Source organism: Calliopsis andreniformis, chromosome 11 (assembly GCF_051401765.1).
Source record: "Calliopsis andreniformis isolate RMS-2024a chromosome 11, iyCalAndr_principal, whole genome shotgun sequence".
Taxonomy (NCBI): domain Eukaryota; kingdom Metazoa; phylum Arthropoda; class Insecta; order Hymenoptera; family Andrenidae; genus Calliopsis; species Calliopsis andreniformis.
Genome location: NC_135072.1, coordinates 11,057,195 through 11,074,950, shown reverse-complemented (window position 1 = coordinate 11,074,950; position 17,756 = coordinate 11,057,195).

The window sequence follows — 17,756 nt, the reverse complement described above, 5'->3', positions numbered from 1 at the left end:
CCAGTGTAAAAGCTATGGTCATTTCTACGTTCCGGGCAACCTAGGCTTCACCCTAGGGCGTTGTTCCACCAGATGGAATAGTTAGGGCCTAAGAAGTCAACGCCAGAAGCATAAAATACGATATACATACAACAGCTTTTCCATCGTATAAAACAAATAATTGCAACCAGTGTGAAAGTTATGGTCATTTCTACGTTCCGGGCAACCTAGGCTTCACTGTATGGCGTTCCTCCACCACATCGGATAGCTACGGCCTCAGAAGTCAACGCCTGAAGTATAAAATACAATAAAAATACAACAGTCTTTCCATCCTATAACAGGAATAATTGCAACAAGCGTGAAAGTAATGATCATTTCAGCGTTTCGGGCATCCTAGACTTAACTCTGAGGCATCGCTCCACCTGATCGAACAGTTAGGGCCTAAGAAGTCAACGCCAGAAGCATAAAATACAATATAAATACAACAGCTTTGCCATCGGATAAAATGAATAATTGCAAACAGTGTGAAAGATATGGACATTTCTACGTTCCGGGCAACATCGGGTTCACTGTATGGCGTTCTTCCACCACATCGAATAGCTACGGCCTCAGAAGTCAACGCCTGAAGTATAAAATACGATATAAATACAACAGCTTTTCCATCGTATAAAACGAATAATTGCAACCAGTGTGAAAGTTATGGTCATTTCAACATTTCGAGCAACCTAGGCTTCACTCCAGGGCGTTGCTCCACCTGATCGAATAGATAGGGCCTTAGAAGTCAACGCCAGAAGCATAAAATACAATATAAATACAACAGTTTTTCCACCATATAAAACGAATAATTGCAACCAGTATGAAAGTTATGGTCATTTCTACGATCCGGGCAACCTAGGCTTCACTCTATTGCGTTGCTCCACCAGATCGAATAGTTAGGGCCTAAGAAGTCAGCGCCCGAATCATAAAATACAAAATAAATAGAACGGTTTTTCCATTGTATAAAACGAATAATTGCTGCCAGTGTAAAAGTTATGGTCATTTCTACGTTCCGGGCAACCTAGGCTTCACCCTAGGGCGTTGTACCACCAGATCGAATAGTTAGGGCCTAAGAAATCAACACCAGAAGAATAAAATACAAATTAAGTACATCAGCCTTTACACCGTATAAAACGAATAATTGCAACCAGTATGAAAGTTATGGTCATTTCTACGTTCCGGGCAACCTAGGCTTCACCCTATGCCGTTGCTCCACCAGATCGAATAGTTAGGGCCTAAGAAGTGAACGACAGAAGCACAAAATACAATATAAATACATCAGTTTTTCCATCGTATAAAACGAATGATAGCAACCAGTGTGAAAGTTATGGTCATTTCTACGTTCCGGGCAACCTAGGCTTCACTCTAGGGCGTTGCTCCACCAGATCAAACAGTTAGGGCCTTAGAAGTCAACGCCAGAAGCATAAAATACGATATAAATAAAACAGCTTTTACATCGTATAAAACAAATAATTGCAACCAGATTGATAGTGATGGTCACTTCTATGTACCGGGCAACCTAGGCTTCACGCTAGGGCGTTGCTCCACCAGATCGAATAGTTAGGGCCTTAGAAGTCAACGCCCGAAGCATAAAATATAAAATAAATAGAACAGTTTTTCCATCGTGTAAAACGAATAATTGCTACCAGTGTGAAAGTTATGGTCATTTCTGCGTTCCGGGCAACCTAGGCTTCACCCTAGGGCGTTGTACCACCAGATCGAATAGTTACGGCCTAAGAAGTGAACGCCAGAAGCATAAAATACAATATAAATCCAACAGTTTTTCCATCGTATAAAACGAATAATTGCAACCAGCATGAAACTTATGGTCATTTCTACGTACCGGGCAACCTAGGCTTCACTCTAGGGCGTTGCTCTACCAGGTCGAATAGTTAGGGCCTTAGAAGTCAACGCCCGAAGCATAAAATACAAAATAAATAAAACAGTTTTTCCATCCTATAAAACGAAAAATTGCAAACAGTGTGAAAGATATGGATATTTCTACGATCCGGGCTACCTAGGCTTCACTCTATGGCGTTCTTCCACCACATCGAATAGCAACGGCCTCAGAAGTCAACGCCAGAAGCTTAAATACAATATAAATATAACAGTTTTTCCATCGTATAAAACGAATAATAGCAACCAGTGTGAAAGTTATGGTCATTTCTACGTTCCGGGCAACCTAGGCTTCACTCTACGGCGATGCTCCACCAGATCAAACAGTTAGAGCCTTAGACGTCAACGCCCGAAGCATAAAATACAAAATAAATAGAACGGTTTTTCCATTGTATAAAACGAATAATTGCTGCCAGTGTAAAAGCTATGGTCATTTCTACGTTCCGGGCAACCTAGGCTTCACCCTAGGGCGTTGTTCCACCAGATGGAATAGTTAGGGCCTAAGAAGTCAACGCCAGAAGCATAAAATACGATATAAATACAACAGCTTTTCCATCGTATAAAACAAATAATTGCAACCAGTGTGAAAGTTATGGTCATTTCTACGTTCCGGGCAACCTAGGCATCACTGTATGGCGTTCCTCCTCCACATCGGATAGCTACGGCCTCAGAAGTCAACGCCTGAAGTATAAAATACAATAAAAATACAACAGTCTTTCCATCCTATAACAGGAATAGTTGCAACAAGCGTGAAAGTAATGATCATTTCAGCGTTTCGGGCATCCTAGACTTAACTCTGAGGCATCGCTCCACCTGATCGAACAGTTAGGGCCTAAGAAGTCAACGCCAGAAGCATAAAATACAATATAAATACAACAGCTTTGCCATCGGATAAAATGAATAATTGCAAACAGTGTGAAAGATATGGACATTTCTACGTTCCGGGCAACATCGGGTTCACTGTATGGCGTTCTTCCACCACATCGAATAGCTACGGCCTCAGAAGTCAACGCCTGAAGTATAAAATACGATATAAATACAACAGCTTTTCCATCGTATAAAACGAATAATTGCAACCAGTGTGAAAGTTATGGTCATTTCAACATTACGAGCAACCTAGGCTTCACTCCAGGGCGTTGCTCCACCTGATCGAATAGTTAGGGCCTTAGAAGTCAACGCCAGAAGCATAAAATACAATATAAATACAACAGTTTTTCCACCATATAAAACGAATAATTGCAACCAGTATGAAAGTTATGGTCATTTCTACGATCCGGGCAACCTAGGCTTCACTCTATTGCGTTGCTCCACCAGATCGAATAGTTAGGGCCTAAGCAGTGAACGACAGAAGCATAAAATACAATATAAATACATCAGTTTTTCCATCATATGAAACGAATGATAGAAACGAGTGTGAAAGTTATGGTCATTTCTACGTTCCGCGCAATCTTGGCTTTACCCTAGGGCGTTGTTCCACCAGATAGAATAGTTAGGGCCTAAGAAATCAACGCCAGAAGCATAAAATACGATATAAATACAACAGCTTTTCCATCGTATAAAACGAATAATTGCAACCAGTGTGAAAGTTATGGACATTTCTACTTTCCGGGCAACCTAGGCTTCACCCTAGGGCGTTGTTCCACCAGATGGAATAGTTAGGGCCTAAGAAGTCAACGCCCGAAGCATAAAATACAATAAAAATACAACAGCTTTGCCATCGGATAAAATGAATAATTGCAAACAGTGTGAAAGATATGGACATTTCTACGTTCCGGGCAACCTCGGGTTCACTGTATGGCGTTCTTCCACCACATCGAATAGCTACGGCCTCAGAAGTCAACGCCTGAAGTATAAAATACGATATAAATACAACAGCTTTTCCATCGTATAAAACGAATAATTGCAACCAGTGTGAAAGTTATGGTCATTTCAACATTTCGAGCAACCTAGGCTTCTCTCTAGGGCGTTGCTCCAACAGATTGAATAGTTAGGGTCTTAGAAGTCAATGCCCGAAGCATAAAATGCAATAAAAATACAACAGTTTTTCCATCATATAACAGGAATAATTGCAACCAGTTTGAAAGTGATGGTCATTTCTACGTACCGGGCAACCTAGGCTTCACTCTAGGGAGTTGCTCCACCAGATCGAATAGTTAGGGCCTTAGAAGTCAACGCCCGAAGCATAAAATACAATAAAGATGCAACTGTTTTTCCATTGTTTTACAGGAATAACAGCAACCAGTGTGAATGTACTGGTCATTTCTACTTTCCGGATAACCTAGGCTTCACTCTAGGGCGTTGTTCCACCAGATCGAACAGTTAGGGCCTAAGAAGTCAACGCCAGAAGCATAAAATACAATATAAATATAACAGTTTTTCCATCGTATAAAACGAATGATAGCAACCAGTGTGAAAGTTATGGTCATTTCTACGTTCCGGGCAACCTAGGCTTCACTCTAGGGCGTTGCTCCACCAGATCAAACAGTTAGGGCCTTAGAAGTCAACGCCAGAAGCATAAAATACGATATAAATAAAACAGCTTTTACATCGTATAAAACGAATAATAGCAACCAGTGTGAAAGTTATGGTCATTTCTACGATCCGGGCAACCTAGGCTTCACTCTATTGCGTTGCTCCACCAGATCGAATAGTTAGGGCCTAAGAAGTGAACGACAGAAGCATAAAATACAATATAAATACATCAGTTTTTCCATCATATGAAACGAATGATAGAAACGAGTGTGAAAGTTATGGTCATTTCTACGTTCCGCGCAATCTTGGCTTTACCCTAGGGCGTTGTTCCACCAGATAGAATAGTTAGGGCCTAAGAAATCAACGCCAGAAGCATAAAATACGATATAAATACAACAGCTTTTCCATCGTATAAAACGAATAATTGCAACCAGTGTGAAAGTTATGGACATTTCTACTTTCCGGGCAACCTAGGCTTCACCCTAGGGCGTTGTTCCACCAGATGGAATCGTTAGGGCCTAAGAAGTCAACGCCCGAAGCATAAAATACAAAATAAATAAAACAGTTTTTCCATCCTATAAAACGAAAAATTGCAAACAGTGTGAAAGATATGGACATTTCTACGATCCGGGCTACCTAGGCTTCACTCTATGGCGTTCTTCCACCACATCGAGTAGCAACGGCCTCAGAAGTCAACGCCAGAAGCTTAAATACAATATAAATATAACAGTTTTTCCATCGTATAAAACGAATAATAGCAACCAGTGTGAAAGTTATGGTCATTTCTACGTTCCGGGCAACCTAGGCTTCACTCTACGGCGATGCTCCACCAGATCAAACAGTTAGAGCCTTAGACGTCAACGCCCGAAGCATAAAATACAAAATAAATAGAACGGTTTTTCCATTGTATAAAACGAATAATTGCTGCCAGTGTAAAAGCTATGGTCATTTCTACGTTCCGGGCAACCTAGGCTTCACCCTAGGGCGTTGTTCCACCAGATGGAATAGTTAGGGCCTAAGAAGTCAACGCCAGAAGCATAAAATACGATATACATACAACAGCTTTTCCATCGTATAAAACAAATAATTGCAACCAGTGTGAAAGTTATGGTCATTTCTACGTTCCGGGCAACCTAGGCTTCACTGTATGGCGTTCCTCCACCACATCGGATAGCTCCGGCCTCAGAAGTCAACGCCTGAAGTATAAAATACAATAAAAATACAACAGTCTTTCCATCCTATAACAGGAATAATTGCAACAAGCGTGAAAGTAATGATCATTTCAGCGTTTCGGGCATCCTAGACTTAACTCTGAGGCATCGCTCCACCTGATCGAACAGTTAGGGCCTAAGAAGTCAACGCCAGAAGCATAAAATACAATATAAATACAACAGCTTTGCCATCGGATAAAATGAATAATTGCAAACAGTGTGAAAGATATGGACATTTCTACGTTCCGGGCAACATCGGGTTCACTGTATGGCGTTCTTCCACCACATCGAATAGCTACGGCCTCAGAAGTCAACGCCTGAAGTATAAAATACGATATAAATACAACAGCTTTTCCATCGTATAAAACGAATAATTGCAACCAGTGTGAAAGTTATGGTCATTTCAACATTTCGAGCAACCTAGGCTTCACTCCAGGGCGTTGCTCCACCTGATCGAATAGATAGGGCCTTAGAAGTCAACGCCAGAAGCATAAAATACAATATAAATACAACAGTTTTTCCACCATATAAAACGAATAATTGCAACCAGTATGAAAGTTATGGTCATTTCTACGATCCGGGCAACCTAGGCTTCACTCTATTGCGTTGCTCCACCAGATCGAATAGTTAGGGCCTAAGAAGTGAACGACAGAAGCATAAAATACAATATAAATACATCAGTTTTTCCATCATATGAAACGAATGATAGAAACGAGTGTGAAAGTTATGGTCATTTCTACGTTCCGCGCAATCTTGGCTTTACCCTAGGGCGTTGTTCCACCAGATAGAATAGTTAGGGCCTAAGAAATCAACGCCAGAAGCATAAAATACGATATAAATACAACAGCTTTTCCATCGTATAAAACGAATAATTGCAACCAGTGTGAAAGTTATGGACATTTCTACTTTCCGGGCAACCTAGGCTTCACCCTAGGGCGTTGTTCCACCAGATGGAATAGTTAGGGCCTAAGAAGTCAACGCCCGAAGCATAAAATACAAAATAAATAAAACAGTTTTTCCATCCTATAAAACGAAAAATTGCAAACAGTGTGAAAGATATGGACATTTCTACGATCCGGGCTACCTAGGCTTCACTCTATGGCGTTCTTCCACCACATCGAATAGCAACGGCCTCAGAAGTCAACGCCAGAAGCTTAAATACAATATAAATATAACAGTTTTTCCATCGTATAAAACGAATAATAGCAACCAGTGTGAAAGTTATGGTCATTTCAACGATCCGGGCAACCTAGGCTTCACTCTACGGCGATGCTCCACCAGATCAAACAGTTAGAGCCTTAGACGTCAACGCCCGAAGCATAAAATACAAAATAAATAGAACGGTTTTTCCATTGTATAAAACGAATAATTGCTGCCAGTGTAAAAGCTATGGTCATTTCTACGTTCCGGGCAACCTAGGCTTCACCCTAGGGCGTTGTTCCACCAGATGGAATAGTTAGGGCCTAAGAAGTCAACGCCAGAAGCATAAAATACGATATAAATACAACAGCTTTTCCATCGTATAAAACGAATAATTGCAACCAGTGTGAAAGTTATGGACATTTTTACATTTCGAGCAACATAGGCTTCACTCTTGGGCGTTGCTCCAACAGATTGAATAGTTAGGGCCTAAGAAGTGAACGCCAGAAGCATAAAATACAATATAAATACAACAGTTTTTCCATCGTATAAAACGAATAATTGCAACCACTATGAAACTTATGGTCATTTCTACGTACCGGGCAACCTAGGCTTCACTCTAGGGCGTTGCTCTACCAGATCGAATAGTTAGGGCCTTAGAAGTCAACGCCCGAAGCATAAAATACAAAATCAATACAACAGTTTTTCCATCGTATAAAACGAATAATTGCTACCAGTGTGAAAGTTATGGTCATTTCTACTTTCCGGGCAACCTAGGCTTCACTCTAGGTCGTTGTTCCACCATATGGAATAGTTAGGGCCTAAGAAGTCAACGCCAGAAGCATAGAATACGATATAAATACAACAGCTTTTCCATCGTATAAAACAAATAATTGCAACCAGATTGATAGTGATGGTCATTTCTACGTACCGGGCAACCTAGGCTTCACGCTAGGGCGTTGCTAAACCAGATCGAATAGTTAGGGCCTTAGAAGTCAACGCCCGAAGCATAAAATATAAAATAAATAGAACAGTTTTTCCATCGTGTAAAACGAATAATCGCTACCAGTGTGAAAGTTATGGTCATTTCTACTTTCCGGGCAACCTAGACTTCACCCTAGGGCGTTGTTCCACCAGATGGAGTAGTTTGGGCCTAAGAAGTGAACGCCAGAAGCATAAAATACAATATAAATACAACAGTTTTTCCCTCATATAAAACAAATGATAGCAACCAGTGTGAAAATTATGGTCATTTCTACGTTCCGGGCAATCTAGGCTGCACTCTAGGGCGTTGCTCCATCAGATCGAATAGTTAGGGCCTTAGAAGTCAACGCCCGAAGCATAAAATACAAAATAAATAAAACAGTTTTTCCATCGTATAAAACGAAAAATTGCAAACAGTGTGAAAGATATGGACATTTCTACGATCCGGGCTACCTAGGCTTCACTCTGTGGCATTCTTCCACCACATCGAATAGCAACGGCCTCAGAAGTCAACGCCAGAAGCTTAAATACAATATAAATATAACAGTTTTTCCATCGTAAAAAACGAATAATAGCAACCAGTGTGAAAGTTATGGTCATTTCTACGATCCGGGCAACCTAGGCTTCACTCTACGGCGGTGCTCCACCAGATCAAGCAGTTAGGGCCTTAGAAGTCAGCGCCCGAATCATAAAATACAAAATAAATAGAACGGTTTTTCCATTGTATAAAACGAATAATTGCTGCCAGCGTAAAAGTTATGGTCATTTCTACGTTCCGGGCAACCTAGGCTTCACCCTAGGGCGTTGTACCACCAGATCGAATAGTTAGGGCCTAAGAAATCAACACCAGAAGAATAAAATACAAATTAAGTACATCAGCCTTTACACCGTATAAAACGAATAATTGCAACCAGTATGAAAGTTATGGTCATTTCTACGTTCCGGGCAACCTAGGCTTCACCCTAGGCCGTTGCTCCACCAGATCGAATAGTTAGGGCCTAAGAAGTAAACGACAGAAGCACAAAATACAATATAAATACATCAGTCTTTCCATCATATAAAACGAATGATAGAAACCAGTGTGAAAGCTATGGTCGTTTCTACGTTCCGCGCAATCTTGGCTTTACCCTAGGGCGTTGTTCCACCAGAGAGAATAGTTAGGGCCTAAGAAATCAACGCCAGAAGCATAAAATACGATATAAATACAACAGCTTTCCCATCGTATAAAACGAATAATTGCAACCAGTGTGAAAGTTATGGTCATTTCTACATTTCGAGCAACATAGGCTTCACTCTAGGGCGTTGTTCCACCAGATCGAACAGTTAGGGCCTAAGAAGTCAACGCCAGAAGTATAAAATACAATATAAATATAACAGTTTTTCCATCGTATAAAACGAATGATAGCAACCAGTGTGAAAGTTATGGTCATTTCTACGTTCCGGGCAACCTAGGCTTCACTCTAGGGCGTTGCTCCACCAGATCAAACAGTTAGGGCCTTAGAAGTCAACGCCAGAAGCATAAAATACGATATAAATAAAACAGCTTTTACATCGTATAAAACAAATAATTGCAACCAGATTGATAGTGATGGTCACTTCTATGTACCGGGCAACCTAGGCTTCACGCTAGGGCGTTGCTCCACCAGATCGAATAGTTAGGGCCTTAGAAGTCAACGCCCGAAGCATAAAATATAAAATAAATAGAACAGTTTTTCCATCGTGTAAAACGAATAATTGCTACCAGTGTGATAGTTATGGTCATTTCTGCGTTCCGGGCAACCTAGGCTTCACCCTAGGGCGTTGTACCACCAGATCGAATAGTTACGGCCTAAGAAGTGAACGCCAGAAGCATAAAATACAATATAAATCCAACAGTTTTTCCATCGTATAAAACGAATAATTGCAACCAGCATGAAACTTATGGTCATTTCTACGTACCGGGCAACCTAGGCTTCACTCTAGGGCGTTGCTCTACCAGGTCGAATAGTTAGGGCCTTAGAAGTCAACGCCCGAAGCATAAAATACAAAATAAATAAAACAGTTTTTCCATCGTATAAAACGAAAAATTGCAAACAGTGCGAAAGATATGGACATTTCTACGATCCGGGCTACCTAGGGTTCACTCTATGGCGTTCTTCCACCACATCGAATAGCAACGGCCTCAGAAGTCAACGCCCGAAGCATTAAATACAAAATAAATAGAACAGTTTTTCCATTGTATAAAACGAATAATTGCAACCATTGTGAAAGTGATGGTCATTTCTACGTTCCAGGCAACCTAGGCTTCACTCTAGGGCGTTGCTCCACCAGATCAAACAGTTAGGGCCTTAGAAGTCAACGCCCGAAGCATAAAATACAAAATAAATAGAACGGTTTTTCCATTGTATAAAACGAATAATTGCTGCCAGTGTAAAAGTTATGGTCATTTCTACGTTCCGGGCAACCTAGGCTTCACCCTAGGGCGTTGTACCACCAGATCGAATAGTTACGGCCTAAGAAGTGAACGCCAGAAGCATAAAATACAATATAAATACAACAGTTTTTCCATCGTATAAAACGAATAATTGCAACCAGCATGAAACTTATGGTCATTTCTACGTACCGGGCAACCTAGGCTTCACTGTAGGGCGTTGCTCTACCAGGTCGAATAGTTAGGGCCTTAGAAGTCAACGCCCGAAGCATAAAATACAAAATAAATAAAACAGTTTTTCCATCGTATAAAACCAAAAATTGCAAACAGTGTGAAAGATATGGACATTTCTACGATCCGGGCTACCTAGGGTTCACTCTATGGCGTTCTTCCACCAAATCGAATAGCAACGGCCTCAGAAGTCAACGCCAGAAGCTTAAATACAATATAAATATAACAGTTTTTCCATCGTATAAAACGAATAATAGCAACCAGTGTGAAAGTTATGGTCATTTCTACGTTCCGGGCAACCTAGGCTTCACTGTATGGCGTTCCTCCACCACATCGGATAGCTACGGCCTCAGAAGTCAACGCCTGAAGTATAAAATACAATAAAAATACAACAGTCTTTCCATCCTATAACAGGAATAATTGCAACAAGCGTGAAAGTAATGATCATTTCAGCGTTTCGGGCATCCTAGACTTAATTCTGAGGCATCGCTCCACCTGATCGAATAGTTATGGCCTAAGAAGTCAACGCCAGAAGCATAAAATACAATATAAATACATCAGCTTTGCCATCGGATAAAATGAATAATTGCAAACAGTGTGAAAGATATGGACATTTCTACGTTCCGGGCAACATCGGGTTCACTGTATGGCGTTCTTCCACCACATCGAATAGCTACGGCCTCAGAAGTCAACGCCTGAAGTATAAAATACGATATAAATACAACAGCTCTTCCATCGTATAAAACGAATAATTGCAACCAGTGTGAAGGTTATGGTCATTTCAACATTTCGAGCAACCTAGGCTTCACTCCAGGGCGTTGCTCCACCTGATCGAATAGTTAGGGCCTTAGAAGTCAACGACAGAAGCATAAAATACAATATAAATACAACAGTTTTTCCACCATATAAAACGAATAATTGCAACCAGTATGAAAGTTATGGTCATTTCTACGATCCGGGCAACCTAGGCTTCACTCTATTGCGTTGCACCACCAGATCGAATAGTTAGGGCCTAAGAAGTGAACGACAGAAGCATAAAATACAATATAAATACATCAGTTTTTCCATCATATGAAACGAATGATAGAAACGAGTGTGAAAGTTATGGTCATTTCTACGTTCCGCGCAATCTTGGCTTTACCCTAGGGCGTTGTTCCACCAGATAGAATAGTTGGGGCCTAAGAAATCAACGCCAGAAGCATAAAATACGATATAAATACAACAGCTTTTCCATCGTATAAAACGAATAATTGCAACCAGTGTGAAAGTTATGGACATTTCTACTTTCCGGGCAACCTAGGCTTCACCCTAGGGCGTTGTTCCACCAGATGGAATAGTTAGGGCCTAAGAAGTCAACGCCCGAAGCATAAAATACAAAATAAATAAAACAGTTTTTCCATCCTATAAAACGAAAAATTGCAAACAGTGTGAAAGATATGGACATTTCTACGATCCGGGCTACCTAGGCTTCACTCTATGGCGTTCTTCCACCACATCGAATAGCAACGGCCTCAGAAGTCAACGCCAGAAGCTTAAATACAATATAAATATAACAGTTTTTCCATCGTATAAAACGAATAATAGCAACCAGTGTGAAAGTTATGGTCATTTCTACGTTCCGGGCAACCTAGGCTTCACTCTACGGCGATGCTCCACCAGATCAAACAGTTAGAGCCTTAGACGTCAACGCCCGAAGCATAAAATACAAAATAAATAGAACGGTTTTTCCATTGTATAAAACGAATAATTGCTGCCAGTGTAAAAGCTATGGTCATTTCTATGTTCCGGGCGACCTAGGCTTCACCCTAGGGCGCTGTTCCACCAGATGGAATTGTTAGGGCCTAAGAAGTCAACTCCAGAAGCATAAAATACGATATAAATACAACAGCTTTTCCATCGTATAAAACAAATAATTGCAACCAGTGTGAAAGTTATGGACATTTCTACGATCCGGGCTACCTAGGCTTCACTCCAGGGCGTTGCTCCACCTGTTCGAATAGTTAGGGCCTTAGAAGTCAACGCCAGAAGCATAAAATACAATATAAATACAACAGTTTTTCCACCATATAAAACGAATAATTGCAACCAGTATGAAAGTTATGGTCATTTCTACGATCCGGGCAACCTAGGCTTCACTCTATTGCGTTGCTCCACCAGATCGAATAGTTAGGGCCTAAGAAGTGAACGACAGAAGCATAAAATACAATATAAATACATCAGTTTTTCCATCATATGAAACGAATGATAGAAACGAGTGTGAAAGTTATGGTCATTTCTACGTTCCGCGCAATCTTGGCTTTACCCTAGGGCGTTGTTCCACCAGATAGAATAGTTAGGGCCTAAGAAATCAACGCCAGAAGCATAAAATACGATATAAATACAACAGCTTTTCCATCGTATAAAACGAATAATTGCAACCAGTGTGAAAGTTATGGACATTTCTACATTTCGAGCAACATAGGCTTCACTCTTGGGCGTTGCTCCACCTGATCCAATAGTTAGGGCCTTAGAAGTCAACGCCAGAAGCATAAAATACAATATAAATACAACAGTTTTTCCACCATATAAAACGAATAATTGCAACCAGTATGAAAGTTATGGTCATTTCTACTTTCCGGGCAACCTAGGCTTCACCCTAGGGCGTTGCTTCAACAGATTGAATAGTTAGGGCCTAAGAAGTGAACGCCAGAAGCATAAAATACAATATAAATACAACAGTTTTTCCATCGTATAAAACGAATAATTGCAACCACTATGAAACTTATGGTCATTTCTCCGTACTGGGCAACCTAGGCTTCACTCTAGGGCGTTGCTCTACCAGATCGAATAGTTAGGGCCTTAGAAGTCAACGCCCGAAGCATAAAATACAAAATCAATACAACAGTTTTTCCATCGTATAAAACGAATAATTGCTACCAGTGTGAAAGTTATGGTCATTTCTACTTTCCGGGCAACCTAGGCTTCACCCTAGGGCGTTGTTCCACCATATGGAATAGTTAGGGCCTAAGAAGTCAACGCCAGAAGCATAGAATACGATATAAATACAACAGCTTTTCCATCGTATAAAACAAATAATTGCAACCAGTTTGATAGTGATGGTCATTTCTACGTACCGGGCAACCTAGGCTTCACGCTAGGGCGTTGCTCCACCAGATCGAATAGTTAGGGCCTTAGAAGTCAACGCCCGAAGCAAAAAATATAAAATAGATAGAACAGTTTTTCCATCGTGTAAAACGAATAATTGCTACCAGTGTGAAAGTTATGGACATTTCTACTTTCTGGGCAACCTAGACTTCACCCTAGGGCGTTATTCCACCAGATGGAGTAGTTTGGGCGTAAGAAGTGAACGCCAGAAGCATAAAATACAGTATAAATACAACAGTTTTTCCCTCATATAAAACAAATGATAGCAACCAGTGTGAAAATTATGGTCATTTCTACGTTCCGGGCAATCTAGGCTGCACTCTAGGGCGTTGCTCCATCAGATCGAATAGTTAGGGCCTTAGAAGTCAACGCCCGAAGCATAAAATACAAAATAAATAAAACAGTTTTTCCATCGTATAAAACGAAAAATTGCAAACAGTGTGAAAGATATGGACATTTCTACGATCCGGGCTACCTAGGCTTCACTCTATGGCGTTCTTCCACCACATCGAATAGCAACGGCCTCAGAAGTCAACGCCAGAAGCTTAAATACAATATAAATATAACAGTTTTTCCATCGTAAAAAACGAATAATAGCAACCAGTGTGAAAGTTATGGTCATTTCTACGATCCGGGCAACCTAGGCTTCACTCTGCGGCGGTGCTCCACCAGATCAAGCAGTTAGGGCCTTAGAAGTCAACGCCCGAATCATAAAATACAAAATAAATAGAACGGTTTTTCCATTGTATAAAACGAATAATTGCTGCCAGTGTAAAAGTTATGGTCATTTCTACGTTCCGGGCAACCTAGGCTTCACCCTAGGGCGTTGTACCACCAGATCGAATAGTTAGGGCCTAAGAAATCAACACCAGAAGAATAAAATACGATATAAATACAACAGCTTTTCCATCGTATAAAACGAATAATTGCAACCAGTGTGAAAGTTATGGTCATTTCTACATTTCGAGCAACATAGGCTTCACTCTTGGGCGTTGCTCCACCTGATCCAATAGTTAGGGCCTTAGAAGTCAACGCCAGAAGCATAAAATACAATATAAATACAACAGTTTTTCCACCATATAAAACGAATAATTGCAACCAGTATGAAAGTTATGGTCATTTCTACTTTACGGGCAACCTAGGCTTCACCCTAGGGCGTTGCTCCAACAGATGGAATTGTTAGGGCCTAAGAAGTCAACGCCAGAAGCATAAAATACGATATAAATACAACAGCTTTTCCATCGTATAAAACGAATAATTGCAACCAGTGTGAAAGTTATGGTCATTTCAACATTTCGAGCAACCTAGGCTTCACTCCAGGGCGTTGCTCCACCTGATCGAATAGTTAGGGCCTTAGAAGTCAACGCCAGAAGCATAAAATACAATATAAATACAACAGTTTTTCCACCATATAAAACGAATAATTGCAACCAGTATGAAAGTTATGGTCATTTCTACGATCCGGGCAACCTAGGCTTCACTCTATTGCGTTGCTCCACCAGATCGAATAGTTAGGGCCTAAGAAGTGAACGACAGAAGCATAAAATACAATATAAATACATCAGTTTTTCTATCATATGAAACGAATGATGGAAACGAGTGTGAAAGTTATGGTCATTTCTACGTTCCGCGCAATCTTGGCTTTACCCTAGGGCGTTGTTCCACCAGATAGAATAGTTAGGGCCTAAGAAATCAACGCCAGAAGCATAAAATACGATATAAATACAACAGCTTTTCCATCGTATAAAACGAATAATTGCAACCAGTGTGAAAGTTATGGACATTTCTACATTTCGAGCAACATAGGCTTCACTCTTGGGCGTTGCTCCACCTGATCCAATAGTTAGGGCCTTAGAAGTCAACGCCAGAAGCATAAAATACAATATAAATACAACAGTTTTTCCACCATATAAAACGAATAATTGCAACCAGTATGAAAGTTATGGTCATTTCTACTTTCCGGGCAACCTAGGCTTCACCCTAGGGCGTTGCTCCAACAGATTGAATAGTTAGGGCCTAAGAAGTGAACGCCAGAAGCATAAAATACAATATAAATACAACAGTTTTTCCATCGTATAAAACGAACAATTGCAACCACTATGAAACTTATGGTCATTTCTCCGTACCGGGCAACCTAGGCTTCACTCTAGGGCGTTGCTCTACCAGATCGAATAGTTAGGGCCTTAGAAGTCAACGCCCGAAGCATAAAATACAAAATCAATACAACAGTTTTTCCATCGTATAAAACGAATAATTGCTACCAGTGTGAAAGTTATGGTCATTTCTACTTTCCGGGCAACCTAGGCTTCACCCTAGGGCGTTGTTCCACCATATGGAATAGTTAGGGCCTAAGAAGTCAACGCCAGAAGCATAGAATACGATATAAATACAACAGCTTTTCCATCGTATAAAACAAATAATTGCAACCAGATTGATAGTGATGGTCATTTCTACGTACCGGGCAACCTAGGCTTCACGCTAGGGCGTTGCTCCACCAGATCGAATAGTTAGGGCCTTAGAAGTCAACGCCCGAAGCAAAAAATATAAAATAAATAGAACAGTTTTTCCATCGTGTAAAACGAATAATTGCTACCAGTGTGAAAGTTATGGTCATTTCTACTTTCCGGGCAACCTAGACTTCACCCTAGGGCGTTGTTCCACCAGATGGAGTAGTTTGGGCCTAAGAAGTGAACGCCAGAAGCATAAAATACAATATAAATACAACAGTTTTTCCCTCATATAAAACAAATGATAGCAACCAGTGTGAAAATTATGGTCATTTCTACGTTCCGGGCAATCTAGGCTGCACTCTAGGGCGTTGCTCCATCAGATCGAATAGTTAGGGCCTTAGAAGTCAACGCCCGAAGCATAAAATACAAAATAAATAAAACAGTTTTTCCATCGTATAAAACGAAAAATTGCAAACAGTGTGAAAGATATGGACATTTCTACGATCCGGGCTACCTAGGCTTCACTCTATGGCGTTCTTCCACCACATCGAATAGCAACGGCCTCAGAAGTCAACGCCAGAAGCTTAAATACAATATAAATATAACAGTTTTTCCATCGTAAAAAACGAATAATAGCAACCAGTGTGAAAGTTATGGTCATTTCTACGATCCGGGCAACCTAGGCTTCACTCTACGGCGGTGCTCCACCAGATCAAGCAGTTAGGGCCTTAGAAGTCAACGCCCGAATCATAAAATACAAAATAAATAGAACGGTTTTTCCATTGTATAAAACGAATAATTGCTGCCAGTGTAAAAGTTATGGTCATTTCTACGTTCCGGGCAACCTAGGCTTCACCCTAGGGCGTTGTACCACCAGATCGAATAGTTAGGGCCTAAGAAATCAACACCAGAAGAATAAAATACAAATTAAGTACAACAGCCTTTACACCGTATAAAATGAATAATTGCAAACAGTGTGAAAGTAGTGGTCATTTCTACGTTCCGAGCAACCTAGGCTTCACTCTAGGGCGTTGCTCCACTAGATCGAATAGCTAGGGCCTTAGAAGTCTACGCCAGAAGCATAAAATACGATATAAATAAAACAGATTTTACATCGTATAAAGCGAATAATAGCAACCAGTGTGAAAGTTATGGCCATTTCAATGTTCCGAGCAAGCTAGGCGTCACTCTAGGGCGTTGCTCCACCAGATCGAATAGCTAGGGACTTAGAAGTCAACGCCAGAAGCATAAAATACAATATAAATCCAACAGTTTTTCGACCATATAAAACGAATAATTGCAACCAGTATGAAAGTTATGGTCATTTCTACGTTCCGGGCAACCTAGGCTTCACCCTACGCCGTTGCTCCACCAGATCGAATAGTTAGGGCCTAAGAAGTGAACGACAGAAGCACAAAATACAATATAAATACATCAGTTTTTCCATCATATAAAACGAATGATAGAAACCAGTGTGAAAGCTATGGTCATTTCTACGTTCCGCGCAATCTTGGCTTTACCCTAGGGCGTTGTTCCACCAGATAGAATAGTTAGGGCCTAAGAAATCAACGCCAGAAGCATAAAATACGATATAAATACAACAGTTTTTCCACCATATAAAACGAATAATTGCAACCAGTATGAAAGTTATGGTCATTTCTACTTTCCGGGCAACCTAGGCTTCACCCTAGAGCGTTGCTCCAACAGATTGAATAGTTAGGGCCTAAGAAGTGAACGCCAGAAGCATAAAATACAAAATAAATAGAACGGTTTTTCCATTGTATAAAACGAATAATTGCTGCC